Source organism: Vipera ursinii, assembly GCF_947247035.1.
Source record: "Vipera ursinii genome assembly, chromosome: 1".
Taxonomy (NCBI): Eukaryota; Metazoa; Chordata; class Lepidosauria; order Squamata; family Viperidae; genus Vipera; species Vipera ursinii.
This window is the reverse complement of record NC_139512.1, coordinates 243,109,569-243,126,899: the sequence shown is the minus strand read 5'-3', so window position 1 is coordinate 243,126,899 and position 17,331 is coordinate 243,109,569. Positions and strand designations below refer to the sequence as shown.

At 41.5% G+C, this 17,331-nt stretch overlaps 1 protein-coding gene across 2 annotated transcripts in view; it reads left to right on the top strand.

The window, feature by feature from the left end:
• The window catches only part of BACH2 (BTB domain and CNC homolog 2), a 197,185-nt gene that overhangs the window by 110,226 nt on the left and 69,628 nt on the right, over positions 1–17,331 (top strand). The window lies entirely within an intron of this gene.

Sequence of the window (17,331 nt, the reverse complement as noted above, 5' to 3'; positions counted from 1 at the left end):
GCTCTGCTCCTTCCCAGCTCGCTTGTGGGGAAGGCAGCAGCAACGGTTGTGTCTAGCCCCATGGGTCTGACACACAAAGGAGGGGGGGAACCCCAGCCCTGGGCCGCCACCTCCCTCCCAGCTTCCTCACCGGCCAGGGCAGGAAGCCGTCGACCCGCCAGGAGCTCTCTGTGGACTGGAGCCCATTGGCGGAGATCGGGGCTGGCCGTACAGAGTCGCCAGCTGATCAGCGACCCTGGATGCGGCCTCCCGGGCACATGGGGTTGACTCAGCAAGGACGGTGCATGGGCACGACTTTATTTCCTCCCAGAGGACACTCCCCAGGGCCGAAGGAGCAACCATGGCAAGGTGGGAGTGCCACGTCGTCCCAGAGGGAGCAGAGGGGGGTTGCAAGGGAAGTGTGTCTGCCAGCCAGCAGGGCCCCAGAGAGAGTGAGCTTCGCTGGGGACAGTGTGCATGCCTGCCCCCGGCATGCTGCCTTCAGGAAAGCAGGGGCGTGAGACGCGGATCCCTGTGGCCAGAGTACCAGGAAAGCAGCAGCAGATTGGACCACCCAACCAGCCCGCCTGTCAGCCGGGAAGGCAAGAGGCCGACGGCGGCTCTCGGCACAAGCCGGTCTTGGCTCTTCCTGCCTGAAGGTGATCTTTACATCAACCTTCCTCCCACCCCCGCCCCACTTCGGCAAGCCAGGAAGAGTGTGTGTGTGGAGGGGGGAGAAATCCCTGGCTGCAATTCCCGTGCAAGATTTCCTGCTTGCCAAAGGAAGAGACCAAAAGGGAGGGAAGAAAGGAAGGAAAGAAGAAAGGTAGGGACAATGGAAGGGAAGGAGGGAAGGGACAAAGAGGGAAGGAAGGAAGGAAGGAAAGGGAGGGAGGAAAGGAAGGAAGGAAGGAAGGAAGGAAGGAAGGAAGGAAGGAAGGAAGGAAGGGATAAAGAGGGAGGGAAGGAAGAAAGGAAAGAAGAAATGTAGGGACAATGGGAGAGAGGGAGGGAAGGAAGGCACCCACCCCAGTCCCACCCCCTCCACCAGAGACCCATGGATTTCCCCCCCACACAGGCACCCTGCAATCTGAGTGATGAGCTGGCCACGCCCCCCCACCCCAGCCATTGACTTCGCTTGTCAAAAAGTTGCAAAAGTTGATCACATGACTCTGGGACACAGAAGTCATAAGTATGAATCAGTTGCTAAGCATCCAAATGTAAATCACATGACCTTGGGGATGCTGCAACAGTCATAAGTGTGAAAAATGGTCATGTCACTTTTTTCAGTGCCGTTGTAACTTCAGAGAGTCACTAAGCAAATTGTTGTAAGTTGAGGACTACCTGTACTTTATCATTTTTTCCTCTTTTTTTTGGTTTTTGGTCAAGTTTTTGACACCTTGCTGGGCGACTGGTGGTACTCGGATATTGCCTTGTCCTAAAAGTGGTACAATGGGTGAAAAGGTTGAAAAGCCCTGTTCTTGAGTACTTTTTTCTCTGACAGCAAAGCTTAGAAGAAGAAACTTTATTAAGCCTTTAGGATTTTTTAATATATGAAATTACTGTAGAAATTTTTTAAATGTGGCATAGTTAGATGATGGAACTCTTGTCCAATACATTTCCTTATAAACTTTTCCATATTAGGTTATAAATTTGGTTGAGTCAGAAAACCATACTTTTTACAGTTTATCCATTTATCTGTTCATTCCTTTCATCAACAGTGGAGTTCTTAAGTCATTGGCATTTTAAGGAAATCAGTCTTGAATTTTGCAGAAGCATGGTAACTGAGAGTTTACTGGATGACAATTTTGACCATAACTTGGCAGACTTTCACGTTTTGAAAACATGAATTCATGTGTGTTTTTAAAAATCAAAAACTCCCTAAATGGGTTGCATCCTTAATACATTTGAAGAAGTAACCTCGTTCTAAAATTCAAGTAGGAGCCTCCGTCCTCCACACACACATAAATTGAGAGAAAATTCTTAATCTAGCTGGCCTTCTGTCCCTCCCCAACACGTGAAGGTTTAATCAAACGACAGGGACCATCAGACATGTCATCCATGGTTCCAAAATAAAAATGTTCCCAACTCCATAGGAAACAAGTAGGGGAAGAAATGAAATGAAAAACGCAAAAACCTTTTTCTAGTGACAGTTTCATTGTTTGGAACTGATCTGTACAAGCACTTTTTCTTCAGATTGTAGAATTATAGAAATTCCATCTATCGCAACTCTCTTAATATAATTAGGATTTTTAAAGCTTTTATAGTCAGATTGGATAATAATGTTTCCCTGTTTATCCCCAAATTATAGGCCTTAGATGCCAGGAGTAATTTCTAAACAATGAATATGTTGAATCTGCTTTAGAGCACAGCAACCCACCAAAACCCTGAAAGGAAGACTGTAGCTTGGGTTATAGTACTATATGGTAGGAGTGTAACAGAGTTGATAGTGCTTGTAGATGAAAAGCTGATCCTTCAAATTAGTAGCTGGATAAAAAATAAATGTAAATGTTCCAAGAATGGGAGCTGTGAAACTTAAAATCCTCCATTTTTCCCCTGAATATATCCTAGGAAGTGCTTAATGGGTAAATTTTCTTACTGTCTATGTATACATTTTATGCATGTGTGTTTGTATAAAATATAAACGCATGTACACACATAACATATACCTTATAACTAGACATACACATACACCAAAAAAATTGCAATATGTAATATTTCTATTTTTAGAGATGTTTTAATATTACAACTGTCTAAATTCAGAACATTTTAATATTACAACCTTAGTTTTACATCTGAGTTTTTATCATCTTCAAAGTACTTTGACAGTTTAATAATTTTTCTTAAAAAAACCTGGTCATTTTTCATTTAGTGGTAACACATTGAAGATTTTGTAATTTCTTTTTGCTTTTAAAAAAAAGACACATTAAGAGTGCTATAACTTGTCATTTATGTTTTTAAAGCAGTTTGAAGATGTTGCAGATACAAAATCTGAGTGTAATACAGATAAAAAGGGTGTAATGTTGATTCAAAAGTCCGGACATCTAAGAGTCTGTGTCTGTTTGAAGTTGGAGGAAATGTGCTTTTTCCACATCAGACTCAACTTCTCATTGTAGGTTGTTTAATGGTCAGTTGTATTCAGATCCATAAATGTCTTTTACAGCATTAACTGGTAGAGCAACTAACACCCTTTGCTCAAAACTAACTCGAGATACTGTCACTCATAACACTAACTTTAACACATCATTTGTGCCACCTTTTGAATGCAAGTTCAGAAACTATTATTTTATATTCCACAAAATTAAGGGGCAGCTAACAGGAGAGTCATTTCATTTTTCATCATTGGGAAGAGGCTTAAGGGGAGACAGAAGGAGCCAAAAGTTATAGTAAAACCCAGCCCTTACTATTGTCAAGGATAAAATGTCACAGCATAAAACATTTTAAAATCATGTCATTGAGCTGGCTTGTTTTGTGTCTGAATACGTAGGTCTCATAAAGGGAAGTTATGTCCTGATAACATATATTTCCTTCTAAGTCAGTCACCATCTTTTACAGACCATAAAGTTTCCAATAGAATATTAGATGTGCCAAGTGCTAGTCATTTATTTCGAGATACCAAAGTCAGATTACGGTACTCAAATGACATTATTAGTGAAATCCACTTTCCCTAACCTTAGCCAGTGAAACTAAAATTCTTCTCACCACATAAGTTTTAATTTTACTTCAGTTTCAGTACTTCTGTCTGTAATAGCCTCTAAGGTACAGTCATCCAGTAACTGATCTGAGGGCATTGTGGTTGCAGCTGAGTAGTATATGTCCCATATTTCATACCACCTTTTTTTACAAGCTTCAAAGACCAAATAGTTTAGAATTTTTGCAAATCATCTTTTTTTCAAAATGTTTTTATTTTTGAGAGCTTTCACAATATTATTTTGTTATTCCCCTTATCTTACCCTTCAGCAGACTCCATATGATGAGGAGAACATTTTAGGTTTTCATATAGATAAGATAGAAGAGAGAAAAAGATATGTTCTCTCTGCTTTCTGTCCATGTAAATATGGTGGGTCGATAAAAACTGGTGGGAGGAGGGTCAAGTAGATTAAGACTTGTACTCCATTATTCCTGAATGTAAAATACAGCATAATGCAGACATGTCAAACACAAGGCCCGGGGGCCAGATCCGGCCCGCGAAGTGGTTTCATGTGGCCCGCGAAGCCATCCTGGAAACAGTGAGGGAACGGCCTCCACTGCCTTGGCCCTGGCCCAGAGACCCTCCTTCTGCCAGAGACCCTCAGATCTGTCCCACTCCTGCCCAGGGCCTCATAGGCACCCTTGATGCGAACAATGTAGAGCTGGCCACACCCACCCAGTAGGCCATATGCACTCTAGCCACGCCCACCCAGACCATACCCACCCGGCCCCCTGAGGGCAACCGCAATGCTGATGCGGCCCTCAATGAAATTGAGTTTGACACCCCTGGAATGAGTTTAAATAACATAAAATAAGATTTAAAATTAATATTTTTAAAAACCTACCAGAAAGGGAGCCATATAGTTGAAGCGGTTGTCTTCCCCTCGGTGGGTATGTTCAGACAATGGCTAGAGCAGGAGTCTTCAAACTTGGCCCTTTTATGACTTGGCTAGCGTGCCTGGCTGAGGAATTCTGGGAGTTGAAGTCCACAAGTCATAAAAGGGCCAAGTTTAAGACACCTGGGCTAGAGAGACATCTGTCGGAGAGGCATTAATTCAGATGTGTGAGTTCTGAGTTGGTTTCAGTGACTCCTCCAACTCTAGAATTCTGATGGAAAAACTGAAGATGTTCAAGATTGACGGCTGAGAGGTAATTTGGATTTTGGCAGGGTATAAATACAATCCATAAATAAAATCTGGATAACACGAGCCCAAGAAATGGACAAAAGTAGTAGGGAAATCTTAAGGAGAAACAATGCTTCCACAAGTCCTCCTAATAGTGGGTGTGACACTACTTTTCCTTCTATGACTCAAAACTGGCCATATTCGAAGTCTATGAGTTTTGTTTTTCTCCATTTCTCCCTTGTATCTCAGTTTTTAGATACTTTGATCCTAATGCAAAGAAAGCCTAACTAAGAGGATTAAGACCTGAATTGTACTGTTTGTGAATGAGAAATGAACTGGAAATACGAGGACTGCAGGCTGGGCAGTTAAAAAAAAGCAATAAAAATTACTTTTGAATTGTTGACTAAAGTTTGCCAAGGATCAATCTCAACTTGAAGAAGACTTTATCTTAAAAGAAAGAAGAGCCATAATAGGGTTCTGATATCTTATCCAGGTTCTCAGGAAACCATGGCATTGCAACAACTCGTATCTTTGTAGGATAAAGCAAGTACCCACCCCCTAGAACCAAAACACTAACAAAATGCAGCTTGTGGAAGGGAAAGCAATGATATTCTTTATCTTCTTGTGTTACAAAAATATGTATTGAAGGAAAAACACTCAGGAAGACCTCTGCTGAAGTACTGAGTGCTACATTCTATGCATGCCCTATAAAATTTCAATCCCTCTATCCATCATTTCCAAACCTCAGTCTTCTCACTAAGCACTTTTATGCTGGACTTACAAGGGATGCCATGTTCTCTTAATAACCTAACTATGGGGATATCAAAAATAGCTTTAATGAAAAGAGGAAGAGGGCTTTCTAAACAGCTGTATCAATAATCACAAGGTGGATGTACAGTTAGTCATGTGCAAATTAAAACAGCACTGCTCCAAAATGTGTGTATCGTTTTACAGAAATAAAGAAAAAAATTAGGTATGCATGAGCCCAGTATGTGGGGAAAGAGTTGTATGTCATGCGTAGATGTCTATGAAAATCAGACTAATTTGCCAAGCAATTTCTGAAGTGCAGTGTTGAGTCCCTGTATCATGCTTGGTTGTACACTGTTTTGGTATCTTATGAAGTGATCATGACCACTGGAATTTTCTTCTTCTTATAGCCAACTTCATGGGAGGGGTGTCTGCTCAGGGTGTAGAACTTATTTTATTCACAGAAGTCCATAGGTTCGATTTCAGAGAAAAAGGATTAGATAGTAGATAATGGGAAGTGTATTTGTCTGAAACCCTGCAGAGCTTTTGTCCTTCTGCTTAGATGGAAAAACAGCCTGCCTAGATGTTTAAGACACTTTTCTCTGCCTTTTTCTGGATAGAATGTTCATACAATTTCCCATAATTAATTCCAGCCAGCAACCTCTTCAAAGGACAACTCCTTCGTTAATTACTTAATCTCTGCACAATGGAGCCACAAATAGGCACTTTGACATCCTGTTCGTTTTAGTGGTAGCATTAAGTGTATGCCTAAATTGCAGCTACTGATGCTCATTACACTTAATTTTCATGATTCTCTATTTAATTTTGCATAGATTTGCCTTGATGATATTGTACTTACTGTGAGTCTGTGCATATTAGAGCTGAAAGACTTTTTCAGCTAACCAACAGAAATTTCTTGTCTGTTAGATTTATGTATATTTGTTCCATCCCTCTATTGTATTAATCTGTGATAAAATAAGCATCTTGAGTATTTTGAGGCTCAGAGATTTATTGTTAAATACATTTTTATATAGATTACTATGCAGCATAGTAAAGATAGAACAGTGAAATCCAAAATGTTAAGTGGATTCTGATTCGTATAGAATGTGCAGATCAGATTGATTTCATCAGAATTGACCAAAGCATTAAGGGAAGACGGTATAGATCAAATTTAAGGAACAAAAGAAATGTGCAAGTGAAAAATGCAGAATTCAGTCAGATTCCTTCCTGTTTTGCTATTGCAGATAGGAGGAAAAAAAAGAAATTCCAAAGAGATGAAGCTCAGGAATCAGTAGATCAGTACCTTCCTTCACTCTCCCCATCTCTTTTCAGTTTACTTTCAAGTCTCTATGCCAGGGGTCTTCAAACGTGGCCCTTTTATGACTTGTGGACTTCAACTCCTAGAATTCCTCAGCCTGCATGCCTGGCTGAGGAATTCTGGGAGTTGAAGTCCACAAGGCATAAAAGAGCCAAGTTTGAAGACCCCTGCTCCATGCAATTCCAATGGATCTGAGTTCTGAATGCATCCCTCAAAAAGTAAACAAAACTTTTGGGGTGGTGAAGGTAGCAAGTGATGACAAGACTTGGGTTAGAATGAGCCATCATTCTGGGATTTTTTTTTCTGTCTGTAAACTTTGCATTTGTAGATGTTGAGAGTGTAGGCGTACAAGAAAAAAAAATAGAGGTGTTAATAAGACTTTCCATCTATTGCCCTTTCTTATACAACTGAAAAATAATACTCATATAATCTAGGACTACGGACGAAGCAGAACCAGTTTTCAAAAGCTCTCTGGTCTTTCTTCTATTGATCTGGTGAGATCTGTTGGGGATTTGGAACCTATTGTAAAAATTCTTTTTTAAAAAATAGAAAAAAAGGTCAAATGAATAATTCTGTATAAGACAAAATACTGGAACTTGTTGAAAGTTGGGAAAAGCAATGGTATCCATTTTAAATGGCTTGTTAACAGCTGTGGGGGTCGGGAAGTCTGGCTTAAAATTAGTAAAAGATCTGTTATTTCAAAGTATTGTTATGCTAAGCATGGATTTGGAGAGAAATTCTATCTTGTAATATCAGTCTAATATCCTCTTTACCTTAAAAAAGATTGTTTTAGAGGGCCACTCTAAACTAGTATGGAGGTTCCTATCGGAAGCTCTGTATTCTGAATTTTGTTTGAGATGTTCACATATCTGAGGATTTTTTTTAGGAGAAAGGCTTAATTTTTGATGAGAGCTTACTTCTTTCTTACAATCATATTTGAAGCAGACTTGCTACCATTGCAGTCTTCTTCAGTACAGTATGAATTTCTGTTGGCAAAAAGGAGTTAAGATCTTTCTAATAGGCGAAAGCGGTCCAGGAATGTTGCATTTTTTCCCCAGAATAATTTATGTATGCTAAACTTACCTATGGATGCACTAGGTCTTTAGTGCGTATGCTCAGTCAGTTGGATTGGTCAGTTATAAAAGCTTTGCATGTGTTTTGTGGGACTGAAGAAAGAGAGATAGAGAGAAGACGCAGAGCTTAAGAAAGAGGGGGAAGCCATGACTAAGAGAGGACGAGAGAGAATGGAAGGAATGGGTCATATTAATTGCAAACAACATTCAATTACATCTGTATCCAGAAATAAAATATGTAGCAGAGGAAAAGAGGATGACAAACAGCAAGATCCTTTTGACAGGTCAGATTGCTAAACCAGGTAGTCCCTTTCTTCTACCTGTGCCTTTGTTATTTTCTACCTAAGTATGGAACTTACTACTTTTCTTGCCATTGAATCACTAGGTTAATGCAATACTAGGTTCCTCTATTTATTTATACAAAGACAGACAATTTAGAAAGGTATCACTGGGGTCTAGATTACTCAGTTAGATTAGACCCCGGTCATAGAGACAGAGAAACAGAAAGGAAATAACAGCGTATATGTGTTTAAGACTTAGTGTCCTCTTATTTAATTGAAGAAACCTATGCTCTACCTTTCTGCTTTATCTCTTAAATTACTCTAGGCAATATGCAGCATAAAATATTTGTCACTTTAGTCTATGAAGGAAGATAACAGAAAGAGGCAGCCAAAGATTATATTACATTCGTGTTCGTTTCACACATCAGTATGCAGAACCAGACACACTTATAAATGCTCCTTACGTATAGGAGATGACCTAATCTCAGAATAACCCTTGATATTTGTAGCTCAAGACAGTCATTATAGCTCAAACTGAGTAATATACAGCATTTAGCCCTAGCCATACATTTGTAACAATGCATTTTGCCGTGTATTTCTCATTGGATGTTCATTTGAGGAACGCTGTGTAGCACTTACAGTAATGTTTAGGGATGCATCTTATGCATAATTGGAATTCTCAAATAAGACTGACATTTGGGATGTGGAATATAAATGGAACAAGGGCATTTCAACAGAGCTCTGTAATTGGGGGTGAATGGAGTAAATGTGTACACATGTGCTGCAGAAGGGCACAGTGGAAGGTGAAACTGCACACTCTTCAGCAAATGAAGGATGAAAGCCAATGTATCAGTGTCACGGCATGACAGTGTTGAGTATAAATGATATTGTCACCGAGTACAGCAACTATCAAGGGAATTCCACTCCACTGAATTACATTACTTAGGCAGACCTGAAGGTATTGTGTGTGAATGAGTGGAGACACTGGAGAGGGCAAAAAAGAGTTTGTCAGCATAAACCAGGAATTATTTCAGAACAACTGGCTGCAGGGTTCAGAGTTTCATGCATTGCTAAGGCTAGCCATGTTAACGCTTTTCAGGGAATTCTAAACAGAATTTTTTTTGATGGGTAAAATTTGCATGTGTCACATTCCATTTGGTTATTTCAATCACAAACATTTATTTTCATGTGTAGTAGAGATGCCAGTGCATGCCATTTGGGTAAAGCCAAATTAAAAGAGGAAGACTGTTGTTGTGCTAGATATCTGCTACGTCTCATTGTTTTAATCATGAGGAAGGTTTATTTGCTGGGACTTATATTTCAGGCATGAGTGAGTGAGGTTTTTCCTCATTCTGGGTCCTGTATTTGACATTTCATTAAGGGGAGAACAGTGCAAAGTTAAGACTGAATCAGGGACTTTCTGCTTTACAACATTATTTTTTGCAGTCATTGCAGTATATCATTTTTTGAGTTTGGCATAATCAGAGATCACAAAAATATCATCAGCATTACATTACTAAAATACAATTATCCACAATACCTCTTCCTTTTTTGCGAAATATTTGTTTCCCTGAGAAATACTATTGAAACCATAAGAGCTGTCTTGAAATCAACAGAGTCTGAATTATTAAGATGGGAACAATAGTAGTGGTATTAATGGAGCAGAGAATTTGGGTGGATAAAATGCTTTAGGGAAAGATAAAATAACAAAATTTTAGAAATGGTTCTATGGGGGGGGCTATTGGAATGCTATGGGGAAGGGCTATTTTCCACTTGGGTGAGAAATGTTGTTCCCACAGTTGTCTCTTTCTGTGTTGACACACCAGACTATTTCCAGCATATTTGATAAAACTGTATTTTTTAAGGCAGCGCCAGACAACTTATTTAACTTAGAGGAATTATTGATTTCTGCCCAATCTTCACAAGAGACATAGCCAAATAATCGTTCTAATGATATTACTAGATTTGCTTGAAGTGAAATCCTAAGGTGGCGCTGCAGTGCCCTTTAGTATGCAGTGGTATCTTTCCATTGCTAAGCAAACAGGAATCTTGCTGCTGTTATCATTTATAAAAATAATGTACTCTGTAGTTTTTCCAGTGTTTTGTCCATCAATCCTAACAAGCAGTTTCAATATGTTTTGAATTATGTGTACTTTAATACTATATTGTTCAGCATTTTTGCATGTCCACTGGTAGAATGCATGTCCAGAGATGGTAAAATGTTCCTTCTTGACTTTTACATTTCCAGTATATGTTTGAAGTCCCTTTATTCATTTTGACAATATATCTTACAATAATATTACAAATCCCAACTGCTTAAGAAATGCTGTAATGTTTCTTTCCTATAGTCTTTCCAAAACAACATTTAATTAACCTTTTTTCTTTAATTATACAATTATATCAAAGGATTGTTTTCTGGTAAATGCTGAATTATGTTATTAAATTGATAGTAGTATACAAAACATACTGTTGTGTTTAATTTTCAAAAACACTTTATGAAAATATTTTTTAAAAAAAATTCCATCTTGGAAAGGGGAGAATAACATTTTCCCTACACCAGTGTCTATCTTTAAAAATCCATTAATGTAAACTGTTCTTACTAAAGCGCTTGTCATTGAAATATTAATGTAAATTCATATCTCAAGAGAGCCTGACATGTGAAATGCAGTTGCGTATACATTTGGCTTACTATAAAACTCCCTCAAATGGGTGTCCAGATTATTTATTTATTTATTTATTTATTTATTAGTTTTTATAAACCGCCCTTCTCCCGAGGGACTCGGGGCGGTGTACAGAGGAAGGACGAAGTATACAGACCGAACAATAAAATAATAAGAAACACTAATGAACACAAACTGGGACCCCAATTAACGCTATCATGCCAGGCCAGCCTGCTGGAACAAAAAAGTTTTTAAGTCGCGACGGAAGGTACGGAGGTCAGGGGCCATCCGGATTTCGGTAGGTAAGGTGTTCCAGAGGGCTGGCGCACCCACTGAGAATGCCCTCCCCCTGGGGGCCACCAGCCGACATTCCTTGAGCGGTGGCACCCTGAGGAGGCCCTCTCTGTGGGAGCGCACAGGACGGTGGGGTGCTGACATCGGCAGAAGGTGCTCCCGTAGGTAGTCCGGACCCATGCCATGTAGGGCTTTGAATGTCATTGTTAGCACCTTGAACTTCACACGGAAGGCAACCGGAAGCCAGTGCAGCGCACGGAGGAGAGGTGTGATATGGGAGTATCGGGAGGCTCCCAAGAGTGTCCGTGCCGCCGCACTTTGCACCAGTTGAAGCTTCCGAGTGGATCTCAAGGGCAGCCCCATGTAGAGAGCGTTACAATAGTCCAGGCGAGATGTCACAAGGGCATGGGTGACTGTACGTAAGGAATCCAGGTCTAGATAAGGCCGTAGTTGGCGAACTAGTCGAACCCGGGAGAAGGCCCCCTTGGTCACAGCTCCAATGTGGTCTTCCAGGGAGAGCTGCGAGTCTAGGAGGACACCCAGGTTGCGGGCCCTATCAGCAGGGGGAAGTAACTTGTCCCCAATGTTAAGCAGTGGGACGTTCTGAATCTCCTGGCTTGCCGGTACGTACAGCCATTCAGTCTTGTCCGGGTTCAGTTGAAGCCTGTTTCTCCCCATCCATTCCCGGACCGCTTTCAGGCAGCGGGACATCACGTCTAGGGCATCACTGATATTGTTAGGAGTTGAGATAAAAAGCTGGGTGTCATCAGCATACTGATGGTACCCTACTCCAAAACTGCGAATGATCTCACCCAGCGGTTTCATGTATATGTTGAACAGGAGAGGCGAGAGGACCGACCCCTGAGGGACTCCGCAAGCGAGAGGCCTCGGGGTCGACCTCTGTCCCCCTGTCAGCACCGACTGCGAGCGACCCTGGAGAAAGGAGAACCAACGCAGAACCGTGCCTCCCACTCCCAGTCCCCTGAGGCGTCGCAGCAAGATACCATGGTCGATGGTATCGAAAGCCGCCGAGAGGTCTAATAAGACTAGGACAGAGGAATGGCCCCTGTCCCGGGCTCTCCAGAGATCATTCATCAGAGCGACCAATGCCGTCTCCGTGCTGTAGCCCGGCCTGAAACCCGATTGGTACGGGTCTAGATAAACCGCTTCATCCAGGATCTGAGGAAGTTGTTGCGCCACCACGCTCTCAACAACCTTCGCAAGGAAGCGAAGATTGGAGACTGGACGAAAGTTATTCAAAGAGGATGGGTCCAAGGTGGGCTTCTTGAGGAGAGGTCTCACCACCGCCTCCTTCAAGGCGGTGGGGAAGTGACCCTCACTCAGAGAAGCAGAGATGACCGCTAGGAACCAGCCTCGTGTCGCCTCTCGAGCTGCATAGGCCAGCCAGGAAGGGCACGGGTCCAGTAAGCATGTGGAGGAGCTCAACCTTCTCATAATCCTGTCCACTTCCTTAGGAGTTACAGGATCAAATTCTTCCCAGATGACGTCGACAAGACTGTCCATGTCTTGTTCTTCCATCTCAGCCCAGTTGGAGTCCAGACCAGTTCGAATCCGAGCGATTTTATCCAGCAGATATTGACCAAATTCCTCGGCTCGACCCTGCAAGGGTTCCTCCCTCACCTCTTGGTTTAATAGGGAGCGAGTCACCCTGAACAAGGCAGCCGGGCGATTATCTGCGGACGCGATGAGGGTGGAAAAGTAGTTGGATTTTGCCACCCTTATCGCAGCGAGATAAGACCTGGTGAGGATTCTTAGTCGCAATCGGTCGGATTCGGATCGACTGGCCCTCCAACGGCTCTCTAGGCCCCGTCTCCGACGCTTCATCTCCCGGAGCTCCTCGGTGAACCATGGGGCTCGCTGGGATCTGCGCCGGGTCAGAGGCCGCAAGGGTACAACTCGGTCCAGAGCCTCCGTGGCTGCCTTTTCCCAGGCTTCCACTAAGGCTTCCGCCGAGCTGTGAGCAGGGGGTGCATGCGAGTCCCTAAGCGCTGCCTGGAACTTATCAGGGTCCATTAGGCGCCTAGGGCGGTACCATCTGACTGGCACCGTGCACCCACGGTGGGGGGTGGCAAGGGGGAAGTCTAGCCGCAGGAGGTTAATCAAGATTAACTTGATTAATAAATAAAAATAAAACCAGAAAATTATCTCACTTTTCTAGTTACCCATAAAGTTTTATCTAGATATACTTGTTATTCAGTGCCAGACTGGCATTATATACTGAGTTTGGAAAAGGAAATGTATTTTGAACTATAGAATGAAAGATGTCCCCCCCCCCCGGCTTTGGAACTTCAGAAAGGGTAAACAGATTTGATATCATTTTGAGACAGACTGTGGTACTTAATTAAAATACTAGTATTTCATATTACAATACAATATTCTTTATTAGCCAAGTGTGATTGGACACACAAGGAATTTGTCTCTGGTGCATAAGCTCTCAGTGTACATATAAACAACAAAGTGATATAATCATGATACCAATAAGAAAGAGGAGAAGGATAATAATAATACAGTCTTACTACTGTTCATCAGTAAATATCCTTAGATACAAGACAGTGCTGTGGGAATTAGCTGTTCAGCAGAGTTATGGTATGTTGGGGTGGGGGGATTGTCTTGTGTCTAGTTGTTTTGACACGCAGTGCTCTATAGTGACGTTCTGAGGGAAGGAATTGAAACAGTTTATGTCCAGGTTGTGAAAATATTTTCTCAGCCCTCTTTCTGACCCATGCAATATACAGGTCCTCAGTGGAAGGAAGGCTAATTGGAATTGTTGTAAGAAGTGGTAGACTTACAAGGGCTCTTCCTAAAATCCACTACCATCTCTATAGTTGTAAGTGTGTTCAGCTCCAGCTTGTTACAGCTGCACCACAGAGCCAGTTGTTCAACCTCCCGTCTTTATGCACACTCATCACCATCTCAAATGAGACCAATGACTGTTGTATCATCTGCAAACTTCAGTACTTTAACACAAGGATCCTTCAAGAAGCAGTCATTGGTATAGAGAGAAAAGAGTAATGGAGAGAGCACACAGCCCTGGGGGGGGGACACCTGTGCTAATTGAAGGGTATTTGATGTGATTTTACCTAGCTTCACCTGCTTTCTGTTAGAAAGCTTATAATTCACCTACAAGCGAGGTGAGGCACAGCTAGCTGAATCTAGAGAGAGGAATTTCTGGAATGATGGTATTCAATGCTGAGCTGAAGTCTACAAAAAGGACCCTTGGGGATTCAAGATGTTGTAAGATGTAATGCAGTGACTTATTATAATTATCTATGGATAGTGATGGTTTTGAAGGGTCCTCAAAGATAATCCTAAGGCCCTTTGTAAATTTAATCTTTTTCTCTGCTATCCTATTTATTTATTTATTTATTTATTTATTTATTTAATTGATTTTATATACCGCCCTATTCCCGAAGGACTCAGGGCGGTTTACAGGGCGAATTAAAACAATACAAATAAACACAATTAAAATAGAATTTTACCTTTAAGGTTGATTATTCTCAGGTACACTGTAATTTCTAGACCACAATTCCATTTTTAATGAATGAGATGGTCTCGCTATGACAAAATTCAGAGCACGTGATGAAATGCCCTTTACTTTTTTGATGGGAGGGTAGCAATAGTTGACAGTGATCTCCTGTCAAATCTACAGTAGAACACATTTGGGTCATCTGCCAGTTGCCGATTCCCTTCAGTAAGAGAGGGAGGGTTTTCAGTAAAGGAGGGAGGGAGGCTGTATAGTCTCAGGACACAGTTCTTGTCAAAACAGCATTCCAAAAAACATATTCAACCATTCTTAACCTTGAAAAGTTCAAACTACCATGGGAAAAGTGTTTCCTTTTTTACTTTCTTTGCAATGAAATTTCATGGAAGCTAAGGTAACAGGAAACTGCAAAAGCTACTTCAGTTTTATTTTTTTTAATAAGACTTAACATGACTGCAGTAAAGAATTGTCCCTTTTCTCCCTTGTCAAGCTTTACAAGAAAGATATATTAAATGGGAATGAGAAGTAAGAGCACAAAGTCTCCAAGTAACCTGTAAAATTTGAAAAGTCTTTGATCCATCCATGAGATAACCTGTAATTTCAGATCAGGGCTCCATGGTTATTATAACTTGCCCCAAGCAATTTGCTGTTGTCTCAGGCTCAAATTCCCAGTTTATAGAAATGAAATTATAATTAAATCAAGTTTATGAGTTGATTCAGAATTGCTTTGAACAGGAAATGAGAATAGTTTCCAAGTAAATCACTTTGTGTGACTAAAAAAAACTGTACTGTTATTCTGCCTGAAGACATTTATCCCAGATTTTCTGGTATTCTTAATCTTGTCCTTCCTGAATTTAATACTCACAGGAAAGTGCTAAATTACTTCAATAGGTTTCTTCTCTCATTCCTTTACACTAATTCAAATGAGAGATTGAAGTTGTTGAACCTGTGACTGTGTTGTCTACATATTTTTATTCTTGAAGATGGTGTATTGTTAGTTATTTAGTGAAGACTTAACCTTACAATTTAACACATCTCTGTTAGTACGTAAGAAACTATATTTTATAATTTGTTCTGAAGTCATTGCCTAGAGAAGTCCAAGTTCATGCAATTTTCTTGGCAAAGTTTTCCAAAAGTGGTTTGCCTTTGCCTGTTTCCTAGGGCTGAGAGGGTAACTTGACTGCAGTCTAGCTGGCTTTGTGCCTAAGACAAGACTAGAACTCATAGTCTCCTAGCTTCCAGCCTGGTAGTTGGTTGAACAAATACATTTTATTTTGTTTAAAACTAGAATCAAGCTATACTTGAAAAGAGTTCAATCATCATGACACCCCTTATTAAAAGCTGTACTCCTGATTACCGCATAGAACCAAAGCCCAAAGTTGGGGCCATTTAGAGAGCCTCTCCTTACTGATCTGAATACCTAGACCAGGGGTAGGCAACCTTGGCTCTTTTATGACTCATGGACTTCAACTCCCAAAATTCCTGAGCCAGCATGGCTGGCTGAGGAATTTTGGGAGTTGAAGTCCACGAGTCATAAAAGAGCCAAGGTTGGACTTCCGGTGGCGACGCGACGTCGAAAGACAGCCGTTTTCGGGCTGCCCGCTCCGCAGCTGTGTTTTTCCATCGTAAACAGCGTCTATCAGCTGTTTAGATGGATTTGAAGCCCCCTCCTCGGGAGAAGAGGAGGGGGTGAGGCCCCAGGTAGGGGTTGAGCTCTCTGGGGCCGCCTGAGCTGAGAGCTTGGGCGGCTGAAGGATGAGCCCCCCCGAAGCCTGGGTTGCTCCGAGCTGCGCAGCGCCTCTGCTCTGGGATTCTTGGAGCAGAGCCAGGCGTTAGCAACCACCCCTGCCAAAAGGAAATACTTTTGATTATCAAGATGCAGGCAGAGCGGTACAGGAGGTCAAGGTGAAGTGGACTCTTTATTTTTACTCTCTAGCTCAATGGATTTTATAGCTTTAAAGTGAAAGTGTGTAATAAGTGAAAGTGGGGGAAGATGGCGGCTAAAACTTCTAAAGCTCTTCGGAATGCGGGGTCTTCCCTGGTGCAAGAGACCTCACTGCAAGCTTTGCTTCCTCCTGCATCTCCTCCGGTATTGACGCTTAAGGATTTACAAGACGCTCTTGGAAAGCACGCACAACTGATGTCTGATATGATGGATGAAAAGTTGAAAAAGCTGGAGGAGAAATTGGAGGAGAAAATGGAGGAGAAAATGGAGAAATTGGAGAAGAAGATGGAAGAGAAGCTGAGAGCAATGAGGGTGGACATCTTGTCTAAGGTTGTATCCGTAGCTGAATGTGTGCAACAGCTGGATGTAAAAGTGGAGGATCTCAGTCAAAAGAACTCTATATTAGAAGCAAAGGTATTAGAAAATGAAAATATAAGGGATAAAATGGATGAAGAATTGAGCCGTGTTCAGTATAATCAGATGCAGAATGCTATTAGAATTAGGGGTTTAAAGGAGAATGGTAAAGAAGATTTAAAGCAGCTGATTTCTGAGGCTCTGGAAGGGGTACTGGGCCAGTCAGCATCTGAAATTGAGGGAAATATGGACAAAGTTTTTCGTGTAAATTCATGGATTGCAAGACAGAGGAAGGTACCCAGAGATGTGGTGGTCTATTTTACAAAGAGAGTAATTAGAGATGAAGTCATTCAAGCTGCTTATG